This window comes from Zonotrichia leucophrys, chromosome 4 (genome assembly GCF_028769735.1).
Source record: "Zonotrichia leucophrys gambelii isolate GWCS_2022_RI chromosome 4, RI_Zleu_2.0, whole genome shotgun sequence".
In the NCBI taxonomy this organism is placed as follows: Eukaryota; Metazoa; Chordata; class Aves; order Passeriformes; family Passerellidae; genus Zonotrichia; species Zonotrichia leucophrys.
Genome location: NC_088173.1, coordinates 19,602,138 through 19,619,676, shown reverse-complemented (window position 1 = coordinate 19,619,676; position 17,539 = coordinate 19,602,138). Strand labels below are relative to the sequence as shown.

At 36.8% G+C, this 17,539-nt stretch overlaps 1 long non-coding RNA gene across 1 annotated transcript; it reads right to left on the bottom strand.

Annotated features, from left to right (window-relative positions):
* Positions 1–3,037: 3,037 nt before the first annotated feature.
* LOC135446424 (uncharacterized) lies at positions 3,038–13,776 on the bottom strand. The gene is made up of 3 exons (XR_010439806.1): positions 13,352–13,776; positions 3,875–3,928; positions 3,038–3,505 (listed from the first exon to the last, which is right to left on the bottom strand). It is a non-coding gene; the product is annotated as an uncharacterized LOC135446424 (long non-coding RNA).
* Between the last annotated feature and the right edge of the window lie 3,763 nt (positions 13,777–17,539).

Here is a 17,539-nt window from a genome sequence, read left to right as displayed (position 1 = left end):
ATCAGAAGAGAAAGCAAAGGGCCTATTTCTTGGCTTTGATAGCTCCTTTAAGACTACTGAGCACCAGGAAGAAGAGGTGGAGAAACTGTGATCTTAACACATTTCCCAGATGAAATTTGACTGGACTTGATCAATACTTTCACATCAGTAAGCTATATTGCTTCCAGGAGAACAAAGCAACTTCCCTTAAATATATGGTACTGTCGACATTTAAATGCTATGGATCAGAGATGTGGCTATACCACTCTAGCATACCTCATGACCACCTGTCAACTTCAATTTTTCTCATTTGCGGTTATCTACAGTTAACAGCAGTTAAAAATAGTGAAGGCCTACTACTGTTATTCTCTGCAAATTCCTGGCTGAGGTATCTGGAAGCAATTCTCAGCCTGTGCTGCTATTGAATAGCGCTGTGATGCAGACAGTGTACACATCCCTGCATCAGCTGCAAAATGGATTAGAGATTTAGAGATCTTTTAATAAAATCTTCTTTCTCCCTACTTCCTCTGCTATCTCAAGGACTTCTGTCATATATAACAAAAGCAAATCTCTTCGTATTTTGTAATAAATGTAGCAAAAAGTCATGGCTTTTCAAGACCCCTAATATATGATACCTGTCTTTCTTTATTTTTTTATCCCAATAAATATCTGCAAATGGGAATGTGTGAGATCTGATTCTATTTTTTTTTTTTTTTTTTTGCTAATAAATACAGGTGGTAAGCACAGATTTTTAAAATGTCAAATGCTGGCTTTACTAAGAGGCTGCTAGCACCTTTGCATTACCTCAAACAAATAATGCCCAATGGACAAGTCACAGATTCAGTGAGAATAAACTGCACAGGAAAATATAGGGGATATGGAAAGTTCCAACACTAATGATCACAATCAATTAAAGAAAAATGCTTTTGAAACTTGATGTGCATGGTTCCTGTGAATATCTTTTCTTGAATGTAAATCTTTTGTTTTTCCACTTCTGTTAAAAACAGAGCTGGAGAACACCAAATCTCAAGTTTCTAAGACAGCAGCATTGCCTGTTCATGAACACAGACTGAAAACAAATGCTTCTATAAAATTATATTTCCATGGCCTCTATAGAGTAAATGGGCTCTGATCCATTGACCTTTTTTCCATATTTTAACTATATATTTGATGTCATAATTTTATTTTTCCAGTTCACTATAACCCAAAATAAACAGTACATTAAGAAATGAAAGATGAAGTATGCCCTTTAGAGTAGCAAAGAGCCTTGGTACTAATCATTATTGCAGCAGAAATGTGAGATAAATGCAAATTGGTGGAAAGGATAGAGAAGCCTACAGAGATCTAACACATGAGTAAACCAAATTAAAGCTGTTAACTATATATTGATGAGCTGGTTTGTCAGTTATTGTTGAAGCATTGTAGATGAAGAATCACTGAATAAGCTTCTATATCTGAGAATTGGAAAATGAAGCTTGTGGATTTTTATTGCCAGTGATACAAATGTAGTGGTTTAAAATTGATAAATTGCACTGCTTTTTCTTTATAATTTCTTTAGTGGCAAAGTCCATAGCTCAGGCTGATCCATTTTAATGAATGGATTCTGCATGACTACAAAGGACCCTAATTCTTTTTTAGACTGACTGCCTGAGCATTACTCATTATACTTGTTTGTTCAGTGGCTTTGTTTTTCACATCATTTGAATTACCATTCACTTACATTGCTGCTAGAGCTAATCTACTTCATCTAACAGGTTGCAGATCCATTTGAAATTAATATCCACCTATTTCTAGCCATACAATTTTCCTTCTGAAGTCTTAGCGGGGGAAAAAAGAGATTTCGGAAGGGGGAGAGAGAGAGAGTTCATATTTTCAGGTCAGCTGGTTTAGTCTGAGTAAAGTTGGAGACTAAGAGATTTGGATCAATATGACCCTACTAGAATACCAGTACTGGTCCTCTTCTTGTTTACATTGACAAAAGCAATAAAGCCTGGCAAAACTGGCAGGAAAAAGCCTGAGAATCTTAACTTTATCAAGGATTTTAGAATATTCCTAGTGGAGTGAAAGGACAGGGGTTGACCTAAGGGAGCAATGGGGGCCTGGCATAACATCACCCATAAGAAAGTGTAAATGGCAAAGATTGTCAAACCATGCTGGGTAGGAAACTGTTAATACCACTACATGTGCAACCTTTCTAGTCTGAAGCTCAGGGATTCTTATTGGGGTTGTGGGTCATCCAAAACAGAACTACATGCACAGCACAGCTTTATGAGAAATTATACAGAAAGGTCTCTCCAATTTTAAATGTCTGTGAAATTCTGTGGTAGAGATTAAATAGCGCAACAGAAAATGGGAAAATTATGCACTTGTTGGGCTTTGGCTTGGAAGCCCTGGATGAATTATTAGAAAAAGATACTATAACAAAGCTGTCCATATGTATGCCTAAGGTTTCGAGGAGGAAAAGTAAGATGGCATAAAAGATGTATTTTCTGCAGAACTTGAAAATGGGCTTTTTCAAATTCCAAATACATGCCGTGAAAGTTGCTTTTTATGGACTTAAGTGATGACAGATTAAAGGAAGATGTAGGGAAATGAACAATAGTCAGTGAGTCCTTTCATAGTGTAATAAGCAACAGTAAAATTAGATTAATTAATTTTGTCATCTATAAAGACTCTGCAAAGAGCACTATGTATTTTCATAACAATATAAACAGGCATAATTGGATACTTACATCCAAATTCACCAATCAGCTTAGTCAAATAGTCATTAGTTCAAGACACATGAGTAATGTCCAAAATTATCCCACTGTCAAAAACTAAGAAGACTTAATTATGGTTAGGATTAATATCCTGTGAGAGCAACAGTATGTGTATGTGTTTCTGTAAGTCCTGTTGTACTATGCAGCAGACTGAAGCAGGCAAAAAAAGCTAGAATTGAGGATGTCTGAGGAAATAAAAATCTAATCAGAAAAAACAGTAATTAGAAATTGATTTGGAAGAGTAGAAAATAGTTCTTCAATGCTTAGGGATAAAGGTAATATCAAGAGGGATCATTAGAGACATGGCAAAGGAGATATAATTTCGGTAACTCAGAGTTTAAACAAATGGATACTTCTTGTTTGTAAGAAAACATACAGCACAACTTGGAAAGCGACAATGCACTTTACACTCCAAGCATTTTGACATAGAGCAATATTGTGAATATATCCAAAATCCCACCTTAACACTCAGGATACGAAAGCAGGTGTTGACAATATCTTTCAGGTAATTATTAGAAGAGGGAGAAATAAACAGAGTCAAACAAAACCTTTTAAACAAATTACCTCCATAATATAGAGCTTCAGAAAAATTTCCTGGGGTCATAGTAGTAGGAAGTCATACGATTGCTTTTGAGAAAAGTGAAATTTAACTATTGTGAAATGTCCCATTCCTTTATGTTGCACAGAGTTTCAACCTTCCACTTTTTCAAGACCCTTGCATAGCTAGTTTGGGAAAGCACCAGCTGGATTCCACACAGACAGCTGACCTAGAATCAAGTGTTTTCAGTTCTCCAAAACCTGATAGATGTGAAGCTACGTAAAACATATTTTCTCAAAACTTTAAAAAAAAGCTTATGTTTACAGATCAGTCTCCAGGTTGAAACGACATCATTTTAGAGCATAGTAAAATTACTAGAAAGAACTGTATGTCAGTATAGAAAAAGATCTCTTCCACATCCTCTTAAAGTAATTTTGTATTAAGAACAATGTCTGTACTTTACTTATCATACCCTCACAAAGAAATGTAAGACTATTGCTATCAGCTTGTTAGGCTGTTAAAATTCCAAAATATCATGTTTTGAGGTAACAATTTGATATGAGAACAAAGAAACTAAAGGATATAAATGATTTTTTACCTAGTTTGAAAGTAAAAGTTCCTTTCCATGAAGATCATTTTTCATCTAAAACACCTGAAAAAATACAAATTCAGTTATAAAAACTTTCTGGTTTATGCTGGCATGAGAAAGGGCAAGTAAATAAAAGGTAAGCTCAGCTCCTAAAACAGTTATGAAAATGACATATTAAGGAGAATTTTGTAATAAGGAAAGAATTATAGGTGGAGAAGAAAAGCATATTATAAATACAAACAATGTAAAATAAATACAAAAAAAGATAATTTAAGTGGGAGAAGCAGGTATTTAAAGACTCAGAGGAGAAACACGCATTGACAGATGTGTTTCCTAGAGACATGGTTTAGTGGCAGACCCAGCAGTGTCAGATTAATGGTTGGGCTTGATGATCTTGGAAGCCTTTTCCAACTTTAATGATTCTATGATTCCATGATTTTATACAAAACAGTATCTAATAGCTCTGATTATGCACTAGTGTAAACAGCAGTGAAAATCATATTACAATAAGTTAAGGAAAATTAGCCATGGTATTTTCTGCTAAGATTACCAATCTGAATCAGTTGCAATGTGACAGACAGGCTATGCCTGCATTAACACATCTCACTAGTCATTAAAAAGAAATAATTTCACCAAAAAATACTACAAGTAAACTAACAATAATATATCCCACTGTCAAAAACATACTGTAGCCAAGTAATGATTCTTTATAAGAGTCTTTCTTTTTAAGTAACATTATCATTTTTAAACAGATGTTACCACATGTAGTCAAGATAATAACATATGCATACACACCAAGGGTGTAATTTCTGTATCAAACGAACAACTAGTGACCTTAAAATAAGCATGCAGAGTACTGATTGCAGAACCAGGAGCCTTGGAAGCACAAAGCATAAGCACAGGTTGAAACCTGAAGGGCTAAGGCTGAGCACAGATGGTCACATCTTGTTCAGAGTGCAAGCTGGGCAGGGGCTGGGTTTAGAGCAGAACAGAAGTAATGCCCATGGCTCAGTTGTGCTCATGAAGTCACTAGCAGGTTCTCAGAAGAGTGTGCATCCTGAGCAGTAGGGAGAGAAAGGAATCTCCAGCTCAAGGAAGCTATTTGGATTGCAGAATGGTGAGGGAAAGAGGAACTTTCTTTTAAATTCTTTGTCACTGAGTGCCCAGGGATCACAGGACCTAGTCACACCTAGAGGTGCACATCAGCCTATGAAAACTGTCCATGACTGATCATCTGCAACAAAACATGCTGCTTGTGTTGGCTCCAAACAGATAATAATCAGATATCCTGAGCAGATCTCTCTGCTAACCTGTTCTGTACTACTATACATGCAAGTGTTATCTTATTATTGAAGGGAAATGCAGTTGTACTTTTGGACTAAGGACCTGATTGTATCTGACCTGTCTGGTCATTCACTTTCGAGGACTGGCTGTTAAACATGGATGCAATGGTCAGGTTGCAATTTTTCTTTCTATTTTTGAGATCCTAGCTTTTAGTTCTCCGATAATCTGAATGTATTGAAGACTGAAAAGTCCAGCCTGTTATTTCACTGGAAATAAGTAATTACTGTCAAAAGCTGTTTGATAAAAACCCACCCTAAGATAACATAGGAGTAGTTTCCTACTCTAATCTTAAAGTATTGTATTATAAGCTCAACTGTACCTTCTCCTTAAAAGTCTCTTTAAAAAGGTTATTTCTACTTCAGATACTGCCTCCTTGAACTGTGACAGCAAAACTCATTTTGCCAGCATTTAAGGTTATTTGGAAAAGCTATTTTTGATACAGAGAGCTCAAGAAAAGGTGCTGCTCATCTTGTTCAAAATTTCCTCCAAAACTCCTTTAGCCTGGTCTATCTCAAAAGCAGCTTTTCCAGCAGTAACTGGAAAAGAAGGTTATTTGAAATATGTGTTGACATTTAGCATATAGGGGCATTCTTCAGAGGAATGAAAGTTTGTATAAGAAGTTACTTAGTAGTAAAGCAGAAATGTCAGTTATCAGACACCAATATAGCATATCAGTATTTGAACATCCAAGCTCAAGCAAACAGGCAACATGTCAGAGCAATGCCTCATCTCTCACTGTGAGCTATGTGTAATCCCTCTAGCTGACCGCTCCAGCTGTTTGTCTCTGCCCGGTCACATGTAGGATGGCCTTGGGACACCCACGCTCCAAAGGACGAGTCTGGACTCTTCAGATTTTCAGTCGTTGATATTGTTTATTATTGCTTATTTCCAAAATTTTCTTCCAGCCTGACAGAGGTCTGACCAGCAAGGCAGCCAAGGACACTCTGACCTCCCACTGGGTGGTCGTCTATTTTTATACTAAAAACTATGTATATCATATTTACCTTTATTTCCCAATACCTTTCACCCATATTAGCAAGTGCACCTTCACCGAGAACCAATCCCAAAGTGCCAGCATCACCACAGAAAGTAGATGACAAGAAGAAGAAAGAAGAAGGACAAGGCATGCCCTGATTCCTCTATCTTGTCTCCATAACCCCCCTGTACCAAAACCCTAAAACCTGTATTTTCACCCTGTGAATACCTAATTCTTACACCATTTATCCCCAAGTGATTCTCTTGTCCTCAAGCAGGTGGTACATCCCGTGCAGGGTCAAAACCCAACCACCAAGCACTCCTGGCAACATTCCAGGATTTCCAAGCCCCCCAAGGGTTGTCTCGGTAACTCGGGGCATCCGGAGTGATGTGCTGAGTTCCCACATCTAGCCTTTTAAAAACCTGATTTATTTGATTATCTGTATTACATACATGTTTTGTACCAGGGAATGTTAGTTCATTTAAGTACCGTTAAGAAAGGCACTCAGACCCTGCAGGAAAGCATCCCTTAAAATGCCATTCACTGGAGCTAAAGCTATAAAGGAAGAGAGGATAGTGTAGAGAATCCTAAGTGCATTCACACACTGGAAACCCTGAGGTTCAGCACTGAACAGATGTCCAGCAAGGGCATGGCATGCTGTGCAGACCAATCTCATTTCTGTCTTCTGTGTCCTTTTAGGATTTTCTTTAGAGAAAAAAATCTAGTTGTCATTTCTACTACCACACAAAAAGCATTTCACTTGATAACTTGCTGCTGCATAACAACCAGCCTACAGACCACATTCATCCTGCGGCCAGGGGACATGCAAAGTCCAACACTTGGTGTCCGTGTGGTACATTTGGCAGAACACAGCACAGGGCTGCACCTACACAGACTCACTGCTACAGGGATCATCAACTCCTCAGTGAACAAAGGCCTCCAGCCAGGATCACAGCAACATGAATTTTTCATTTTGAATGAAAACAGAAAGGAGAAATAACCTTTTTTGGACATGTGGTCTTCACTGACTTGACCAAAGCTAGACAACTAGTCTTTGAAAAGCCCAAGTCTAGAAAATCAGTTCCTTGATTTGCATTTTACAAGAATATAGCAGAAATAAAATTTCTGCATTTATTTGAACAAGAGTTGACATCTAATTTGAGTAAAATGATATGTTTACAGGTGTGTAAAAAAACCCCAAACCACAATCAAACAAACAAACCAACCTAAAATAAACCAACAAAAAAACCCCAAAAACCAAACAAAAATTTTTTAAAACCCAAACAAAACAAAGCAGGTACTATTTATCTTTCATTTATTCAACTATGATCTACTAATTTAACAAAAAAAAAAATCTCATAGTAGCAGTTTGACTCCAACTTTATAGTTGATAGGTCACATGAAAACTTAAATTGAGGCTTTTTTGTGATACATTATCTGCTTGGGAGGGTGAGAATTTTATGGTTCTGATCTGGTTTTCTCAATCCCTAAAGCCAGAAAATGTGGAATAATTTTATATACTGTGGAATGGCACAAATAATTGACTTAAGAGGGCCTCTTTAGCTGTGCAACACTGACATAAAAAGTATCCTCTTGATTTTCTCGCTGAAACATGTTTGTGGTAGAGAGACTTTATACAGCTATACAGTTTATGAATTACTGCACTGTTTCCATGGATACTTCTCAACGCAGGCACAAGTAGTATCATTAAAGTGGAACTTGAAATTCTCCAACAACATCATAACTAGACGTTTTCATACTCTGACACCCCCATATTAAATTTGAATAAACTAGTTGAAATGGAAAGGAAGTTTCCAGAATGTTAAATTAAAGCAGATTAAAAAAAAAGCTATCTCTCTCCCCATCTTCAAGCAATTAATTTGCTTTAACTTGTGGTCTCTACAATCTTTAAATAATGGTTCTACCTAGGAAAGATGATTCACTAAGGTAGAACTGTGTTATTGTATCTCTGTGGGTTTTTTCTTATACACCTGGTAAATGTACTTTGTCTTATGTGGCATTAGCTGTGTAACTGCATACACACTGAGCAGCTGAGCTGAATATCTCCCTGGTTCAGAGTCACTCTTTGCTGCTATAAAATTTTCCTCATCACTTCTCTCTAAAGCTGTCAGTGCCACGAAGGAGTGCAGCCAGCAGAGCTTTTAAGAGCGTAACACAATGTGCTGGTCTCTGACATGGGAGAACAGTTCTGACTGGCGCCATCCAGGGTGGCTCTTCCAGCTGTTGAGACTATAAATATCAGTCTCTCCCTGTCTTCCTGCTTGCTAACAGAAGCTATTCACAAATGAGAAGGATGTTCCATGTGTGTGGGAAGGGAGATGCTCTCATCTTCCACCTTCCAGTGTTGGACACACACCCCACACTCTAAGAGTCAGCTTGTTTTTACCTCTTCCAGGGCCCCCATCTTGCAGTCCATGTTTGGCACCTAGACACATGTACACAAACTCTGTATTGTCATGGTATCTAAATACTTTTTTTTTCAGAAGTGAGCTTTCACAGAGGAAAAAGACAGGAGAACAATAAGGAATTGTGACTGCACATTAAGGCAACAGTGAGCTGACCTGAAAAATATAAAGCGTTGCAAATGAAGGGATAGGTGCTTAAGATGATTGATAAACAGCTAGATAATAGAGCAACATGTGTATTATCTGGCAGTGAATTACCATGGGTCCACATAAAGACACCAGTCATATTGCATAATGAGGATGTGCATGATAGAAAACATTATTTATATAGCATTTGAAGATGTCTCGTGAGAACTGAATGCCAAAGTGCTGCTCTAACACCTAGAGCAGCATTCTCTACGCTACTTTTTGCCTCTTGGCTAAATCAGTTAATAAGTCAATAAAAGTATCAATGTTTTATAGCAGGCAACAACCTTCAGGAAATAAATAGTCCAAGATACAAAGACCTGTCAAAAATAACTGATAAAAGATGCTTAGGCACAAGGAACCCTTGGGTTCATTTCTTGGAGCTTGGTCTGCTGGAGAGCTGGGCTTTACCAAATGTTTTTTCAACATTTGTATGTAGTGGTTTCCTTTTATTTGTTATTATTGCTGAATAAAGATGCTTACATATAAAATTCAGTCTTCAGCTGTAGTTCCTACAATACCCAGCTATCACTATGAATCTAGGGAGAGACAAGATCTGTTTAGAGCAATGCACCACATTCAAGAGGAAAATATAGAATAATTTTCAAAGGAAAGCTTGTACAAGACAAAAAATTTTGGTTTTTAATCAGGAATTAATCTTTGGTTTTCTCTCCTTTTGGTTTTTCTTTTTTTTTCCTCTTCCTTATCAAACAAACTTGATAATGACTCCAAATCTCTAGTTGGACTGTCAATGATACAAATATTTCTCCTCACTGCTGACTTGATACATCAGCCTCCATTCTCTTTTTTCAAGTCTCTTTAAACTGGCAGTAGATGATGTCACTTGTCCCTGAGCATGAGGCAATAATGTGTTAGGAGCAGTCTTGGGGCATTTAGCCCTGCATATGCTGCGTCAGGCATTCATCAATCTGCCTGGCTATATTGACTGCCACAGCACCACAGTGACCTCCCTTAACTACTTACATGTTCTCACAGCATCACTGAAGGTAAGTGTATAAAATTCATGCTCCAACAGGTCAGCTGAAGGTGTTATTTTTTTTTTTTTTATTTCTGCTCCTTCAGCAAGCACATGACTGATGTTCTGCCTGACTCTGCAGTGACCATATCTTTAATCTCCAGTGCTACATTCCCACCCCAAAACTAACAGAAGTTGCTAGCTTGGATAATACCAATGGCAAGACACAATCAAAACATGTCTGCAGCACTCTGGAATAAATAAGATCTACATGAATCATGCTCAGTATTTGACAAGTGGGTGTCTTTCCTTGAGAAAGAAATCCGTATAAAAACATCTAAGGGGGAGAAAAACAACAAACAATACTATGCTGTCTAATGCTACTCTTTCCCTTCTCAATAACAAATTAAACCTAACTTATTGCTTTAAAAGTACTCCCAGTTCATCATCTGCAGTATTTCCTGTAACTTGTAGCACAATTTTGAATGTTTCTCTCTCTTTTATGCTTTTTTCTGCTTTTAGTGACTACTTTGTCACTTTCTGAGATCCTCAGTATTCTGTCCAAAAGTTTGATCAAGCATCTGTTGAACATCTATTCCCTTCCACAAACCAGAGCTGAAGCTGTTCTGTTCGCAAGTGTTTTCAATAGTTCACAATTTATCAGCTTTAAATTCAAAGAAAAGCTAATGAATGAGTTAGTGCAAAAAACACACAGCCAGAAGCTCCATCATCTTTTTCTCTCTTTCATACTTCTGCTGTTTTCAGAGAGAAAACTAAAGCTTTGAGGAAATAAATTTGAAACTAAATAGAAAAATAGCTACAGATTAATATGAAACACCATTGTCATTTATGGCTTTCTTACTTTTTTCATATATTATTTATGTCACGAATATCATGATTTAGAATCTTGAGATGTCACCTGAGGATCCTGACTGATTTATTGTTTTTCACTCAGAGATGTCACATTCCTAGACAGAGTACCTTTCTGTGTGCAACTGTACACAAGGGCTGTTAAAGGTTTCATTTGTTAAGATTTACAAACATAGAAAACTGGATCTTCTCCTGCACCACTGGTTGTTGTGGTACAGGCTTTAACAGACTCCATGACAAGGCACCAGCATTTACAGTCAGATGACTGTGAAAAGGTAAGTTTATGTATTATCTCTTTTAGGAACTATAAACAGTATGTGATGTAACATAAAATCAAATCTTTCAGTAAATGAAACAGACAAACAGAGATTTCATTATCTCCTGAAGTGGAGGTAAATAAATCAACAACACTTGACAACCTCACTGGTGGTAGAATTATCCTGCTTTGCACAAAGCATCTTCCTGTCACTGCTAGGACAGCAATGGACCATGCAACCTTGCATTTAGGCCAGTCCAATCTGACGAATCTCCCTTTCAACAGAAACAACCCATACATAGCATGGATTTCAAAGTTCCAAAATGTTGAATGAGGACTATCCTTTTCAGGGGATCCTGTGTAGGTTTGTATCCTGAGTAGATACGAAGTACTATGTAGATTCAAGTGCCCTTTGAGAGCTTAAGAAAATTCCATCCTGCAGGCTCTAGAAAGCCTTTCAACAGCTGCACTTGATCATGATAACATGCCCCACCTCAAAATTCATGCAAAATAAGGCAAGTGCCAATAACACCTCTCAGAAATTTAAAGGAATGACAGTTAATAGCAATAATGCTTCCAGTATTTTAATAATTCAAAAGGCTGAATTTGCCGTGTTTACTCCAATTTTGCTGTAATCATGACATCTATAAATAATAATTAGGAACTGAGCCTAGACCTGAATATTACATCATCTTTCTTTACAACTTCATGATGCAATTATATTCTAATATATATTATATTCTAGTTGTGCTCTGCTTTGGATAATACACTTGATAAAGCCAAGACCATAAATACAATCCTCTCTTCTAAGCCACCAGCTGGCCTTGAAAAAAACAGGCTGGAAAGCATCAAGTATTTTCAACTCCAGACATTCCAAACCGAGATTTCACTCTCTTTTCCCAAACTTTATCTTAGAGGTTAGGCTCCTGGTTCAGCTAAACTGAATGTTTTTCTACTACTATCAGCAGCATCATTTTTCCAGACATTATGAATGGGTGCAAAAAAATGTTCCATATATTCTTATTCTTTTAGAATATGATGTTTCTAGGGTAACTGTACCCAGGAGATCTACTAACAGCAAAAAGTGGAAAATAATGTAACTTCTACTTTAAAATCACTTTTCTAAAGGGAAGAGGAATTGTATTCCCACAAACTTTTTCCTTTGTAACTCTGTCACTCTCTTTAACAAAATCAAAGAATTCAAAATTTAATGCTGAGGCTCTATATATAATCATGTTGGCAACAGACAGAGAGATTTGGAGATGTACTGTATTATAGTGTTAAGAGTTAGCTCAGAAGAAAAAATTGGGTAAAACTTAGTTACATTTTATGGATGGTCAAAATGCTTCAGATAAAATGAGATCCAGCACTAACTTCTGTCCAGATGTCAAACCAAAGTGGCACACATCTTTTTTTTTTAATAAAGTTTAGTTTTTAATGTTTGTTAGGAATAGCTTTAAAAGTGCTAGAGAATATTTTGATAAAAAATTGCAAACAAAGATGGAAAATAGAATATGTTTAGAAGTCTATCATTCAACCTTATGAAGTTCACATTAGAGTGTCTCATGAGAGCTCAAGACCATCACATCATGCAAGATTTCCAGCAGGGTTAACTCTCCTATGATACCCAAAGGCACATACAAAGTAAACAAATAGCAAATCCAATTACTTACACAAACATTTACTCAATTGCTTTAGGGAAACGTGACTTTTTATGAATACACAGTGTTCATATTATACTACAAGTCTTTAAACACAGCCTAATACAAATACCTAGGTTTTGTTAAAATGGCAGAGGTCCTCAGACCTGAGGTTTTTGGGGAACCCATGCTAGTAAGCAACTTAACTTATTGGTAGAAAAAATAATCACATTTTTTAGTGAAATGTTAACAGAGGATTAAAATGAAGTATGCACTACAAAATATCTTTTTAGTAACCTCTATGACAATAGCTGACCACAATAAAAAAAAAAAAAGAGAAAAAAATAATTATTACTATCTGCAAAAGTAAAGCAGAAGAAATCCAAAAGCAGAATTCTTAGAAGTGCAATGGACTACATTTTTTCTTTGCACATAAGGGCTGTAGGGACTAAATTAATTTTAGCGGAAAGTAGAAAAATGTCTACTGCCTTTAAAAATTATTGATTAATTTGAATCTCTGATACACAAATATTTACATATAGTTAAGTGGGATATTTTAGTTACTAGATATTCCCACAAGTGTTGTCTAAAATATTCAACCTAAAGCTGATAATAAAATAAGTTGGAATCAGATTTTTATTTTAGCCAGAAACTTGAAAACATAGCCCAAGGTCTATAGGAGTTCTATGTACCTGTTGCATAAGAAGAAGAAGAAGAAGCATTAAGTTGTTAAAGGCAATACTTAACAGCTAAAACAACATTATACTTTAATTTCACCCATTCCCTCTTCACCTTGCTCAGCTGATACTTACTGTTTGCCTAATGTGAAGCTTTCCAACAGAGATCTTCAAGGCAGGCAAACAGGACCCAAGGACCAGCCAGTGTCAGACAATTAAAGCTACCTTAACAATGGCAAACTGCAGCCCAGTAACAGAGAGGGGGAAAACAAGCCCCATTTTGATGCCAGCCCTTGCCATATTTCTGCACCATGCCATAACACTGTGCCCACTCACTCAGCACTGTTGTAATAAGTGCAGAGCAGTAGGCTTGTCATTTAAACACATGAACAAACTGCCAAGTCTAAGCTGCTGTGCAACAAGAATTCTTTTTTCAGCCAAGGTATTACACTGAACATGTTGCAGTTGAGACAGCCATGACACACAGCACAGCATAAATTTCAGAAAGCTTCAACACATACCAAGTAACACCACACCCATTCAGAAAGCTCCAAGTGTCTGCCCTCCTTGTTCTTTAGCCCAGCCTTTTATACCCTCTCATTGATGCACTGCACCTGTGTGTCCCTTTGGTGGTTGGTCAGTGCCCTGGGCACTCCATGGCTCATTGCTGTCAGTGCTGCTCACCTGCTGCTCACAGCTGTAGCCCATTATTTCTCCTAATTACCACAAACTGTGTGCCTACATGAACAGCCTAAACAGAAACTATCACCAAACTAGACAGAAAATTAGGCATTTCATACAAAAGGAGTTGAAAGGCACACTGCATTTGACTCATAAAGATCCTTCTTGACACACTAAATTTTACTACTTTTACCCTGATTCCCTGGAGTCTGACTATGGATAATTCAGGTCTTTCCAAGAGTAGGGAGTAAAAGTAGTGCAGCAAAAGTTAAAGAAAATGATGCAGTATTACACTTTTGAACTATAGAGGCTTCCAGCGTAAAAACCCTAAGAAAATAATAAATTCAGCCAGACATGATGCACAGATGAGAAAAACTTATTTGTACATAAGCTAGAGAGCTAAATGTTCACTTCAAGAGTTATTTATGCTCTCTGCATTTACTTCTCACTTTAGATATTTAATGCTTTTTGATTATGGTGTGGAATTGGTCCTTTAAGCCATATTGATTTTCCTCACTGACTGGATGACTGAAACATGTAAATTGAATCTTCTAACTTTTAAACAAAACAGAAGCTTTTAAAATAAAAACAAAAAAAAGACAAAAATCCCAACGACAAGTGACAAAAATATAGATTATTCTAAAGTTTTTTGCCATTGCTGTGATACAAAACCAAAACACAGCTGATCTGCATTAACATGAATAAGCAAAAGCCAGAGTAAACCCTGTTTTCTGGAATCCTTATTAGTTTCAATAAAACCGCACCCTATGTCTCATAAAGAGTTACCTGTCTAGTAATAAGCACTCTTACATTCCTGAGACACACAAGAGATATGTATTTTGGTATATCATGCATGTAGAATTTATTAACATTATTTGGGATTCCAGAAAGCTAATTTCAAAAGCAGCAGGATTTTAAAAGTACAATCCATGCTCCTTGCACTTTGGATTGCATCCCATTTCCTGTTAAGACTGAGCATTTAAATGACAGGAAAACTTCACCCTGCCAGAGGACCTCAAATATTTCACTATTCTTTAGAATTCTGCAGAAGTGTGGATGATACCTTCTAACTTCCTCATGTTTAAAATGGTATACAAAATACACTTTCAAAGGAGTATTTTTAATAAAACCAGAGGAGAAAAACCTATTGAGTCTTCTACACTACACTTACATCTACCTGCCCTTTATAAGTTCTTTTTGATACCATATAAACTAGTAGTCCTGTAATTTCAACATTTCTTTCTGTAGATAGAAAGTAATTTCAACTTTCATTTATATTGTTGTTTGGATAGTCAGCCCCAGTGAATTTAGAATGATTAACTCCTACCAAGATTCTTTTTACAGGCATCATTAAATCCCTAATGTAAAATCAAACCCACAATATATAATTGTTGGAGGGACTGGATTGAAGGCAGCATCCTGTCAGAAGTTATAAAAAAAGGTTGAGTGTGAGAGTAAAATAGGAGAGCAATAAAGAAAAAAAGACTGAAAAGGGAAAATGAACATTATTATTACTGCAAGATCTGAAGAGTACTGTGAGGTTTAGAAGGTTTCTATGACCTGTTAAATATTTTCAATAAAAAGAAATGAGCAGGGCATACTTGTTAACCTGTTAGCTACGCATACTGTTGTGGTGCAGAAGTGTGAAACAACAAGAAATGAAATTTGTCTGTATTATTCTTTCAGGTTCCACTGAAGAACAAAGAGCCACAGAGGGAATACAGAGCATGGTAAAGGTGGTTTACAGCAGTATATTACAGTTACAGACCAAACCACTGTCATTTAAAATGAAAGTATTAAAAGTCTACACTTTAGAATGCTACATTGCCTGTAAAATACACGAGTTGCCTTTTCTGCAGACAGCAGAGATACTTTTCACTTTTTCGTAATACATAGCTCTGGCCTCACACAGGTTAATTACTACTTCTGAGGCCAGATAGCAAACACTTCTTTTAAAATATTACTGTAATCTTTTCTGCTTGCCATAGAGCTTATCCATCACCTGAAAAGCTGCTTTATTTTTTAAGAAACTCTTTCAGCCCATGTTGAAGTCAAAAGTCAGACTGGCAATGGGAACTAGCTTAGGATCTTAATAACATTTTAACCCTTGGCACCATCACAGCTGATGATGTGCTTCACTGATAGACTTAACACTGATTTCATTTTCCTCTCCTTTGAAAAAAGTGAGCAGATAAAAGGTATCTTCTGACATGTTTGCCTACAGTGTTAGGACGATTGCTGACAGCTTCATTCTTGAAGCACAATAGAATGTCTTGACTGCAGGAATAAAGCCTACCTGTGCATGACTTATTCAGAGCGAGCCTGAGGCTAAGGAGCAAACTTCTACAAGCACCAAGAAATGGCTCTAATCCTTCTAACATCCATCTTCCAAAATAAAGACATTCTGCTAAAACCTTGCCTCTGGGAACATGTGCTTTCAGAAATGCATACATTAAAAAACCAGGCCCCTGTCAAAACAAATCCCTACTCTAAAAATGAGGCTGTCCAAACTATCACATCATCTGGGTAAAGACAGGAAAGAATGTGGAATTAGTAGAAAGCATCAGATTCTTCATTCATTACACCTAAATTACACTTACCTTCTTGAAAGGTAGAAGTTTGGAAGTAGATGGGAGGAGCAGAATAAGCAGTTGAGGAACAGAGGAAAATGGGAAATAGACAAAAGGATGCTGCACCTTGTTTGGGAGGTATGGGATGAGTAGGTGTGAAGAGTGGGAGGAAAGATCCAAAGAGTCGAAAAAGAGTGGGATAAGTGGTGAAGGAGATGGGGAAAAAGGGGTGAAAAATTATTTGTATGTTAAATTAGATCTGCCCTCATAAGCCCACGAAAAGCATTGCCCAATTACACCGCCTCCCCTTACGTGATGCTCTGAGACTTTGCTTCAGGTAGTGAAAGATGTCCATGAGTTCACGTCAAAAATATCACCCCAATGCACTGTTGAATCCTGAAGTGGTGCCTTTATGGTAAGTGACTAATAAGCACAACAGCCTCTAATGAAAGAAAATTAACAATGAATAAATAGTGCATCAAAAAGCTATTGTAGAACTCTACAGCTGAGGAGTTATGCAGTATCATTAAGGGTTTCTTTAGATGAATGCAATGTGACTTTTGAATAGGGTTGCTATAAAAATATTAAAAGGCAAATTATCTGAGACGTACTGGGTGATTTTCATTTCAGAAAAAAATTGCACTGTGTGAACAACATGTAGGCTATTGCTAAACGGTTTATAACAAGAGAAAAATTGATAAAGTAACTGAAAATATCTGGAAAGAACAATATATCATAACTGAACTTCGAGTACTTTAACTGTGCAAAAGCTGCAAACTGTCAAATTCCCTTAACTTCTTAGCTAGGTGATACCACAGCCAAATGTTTCATCAATCTGCAAGTGTTGCATTTATCACCTTTATCATAGAAGTCTGCCTTTCCTTTGTACATCAAACCACCAGAGGGGAAAGGTCTAGGACATAGTAAGACATAATGAAATGATTCAGAGATGATGAAATCATATAGAAAATTTTTGAAATTTTTTGAAGTCATGTAGAAATGCTCTGAGAGTGATTAAAAATCTACCAAAGAACCAGTCCAAATTAAACAGTCCTCAGACTAGAAATTTGAA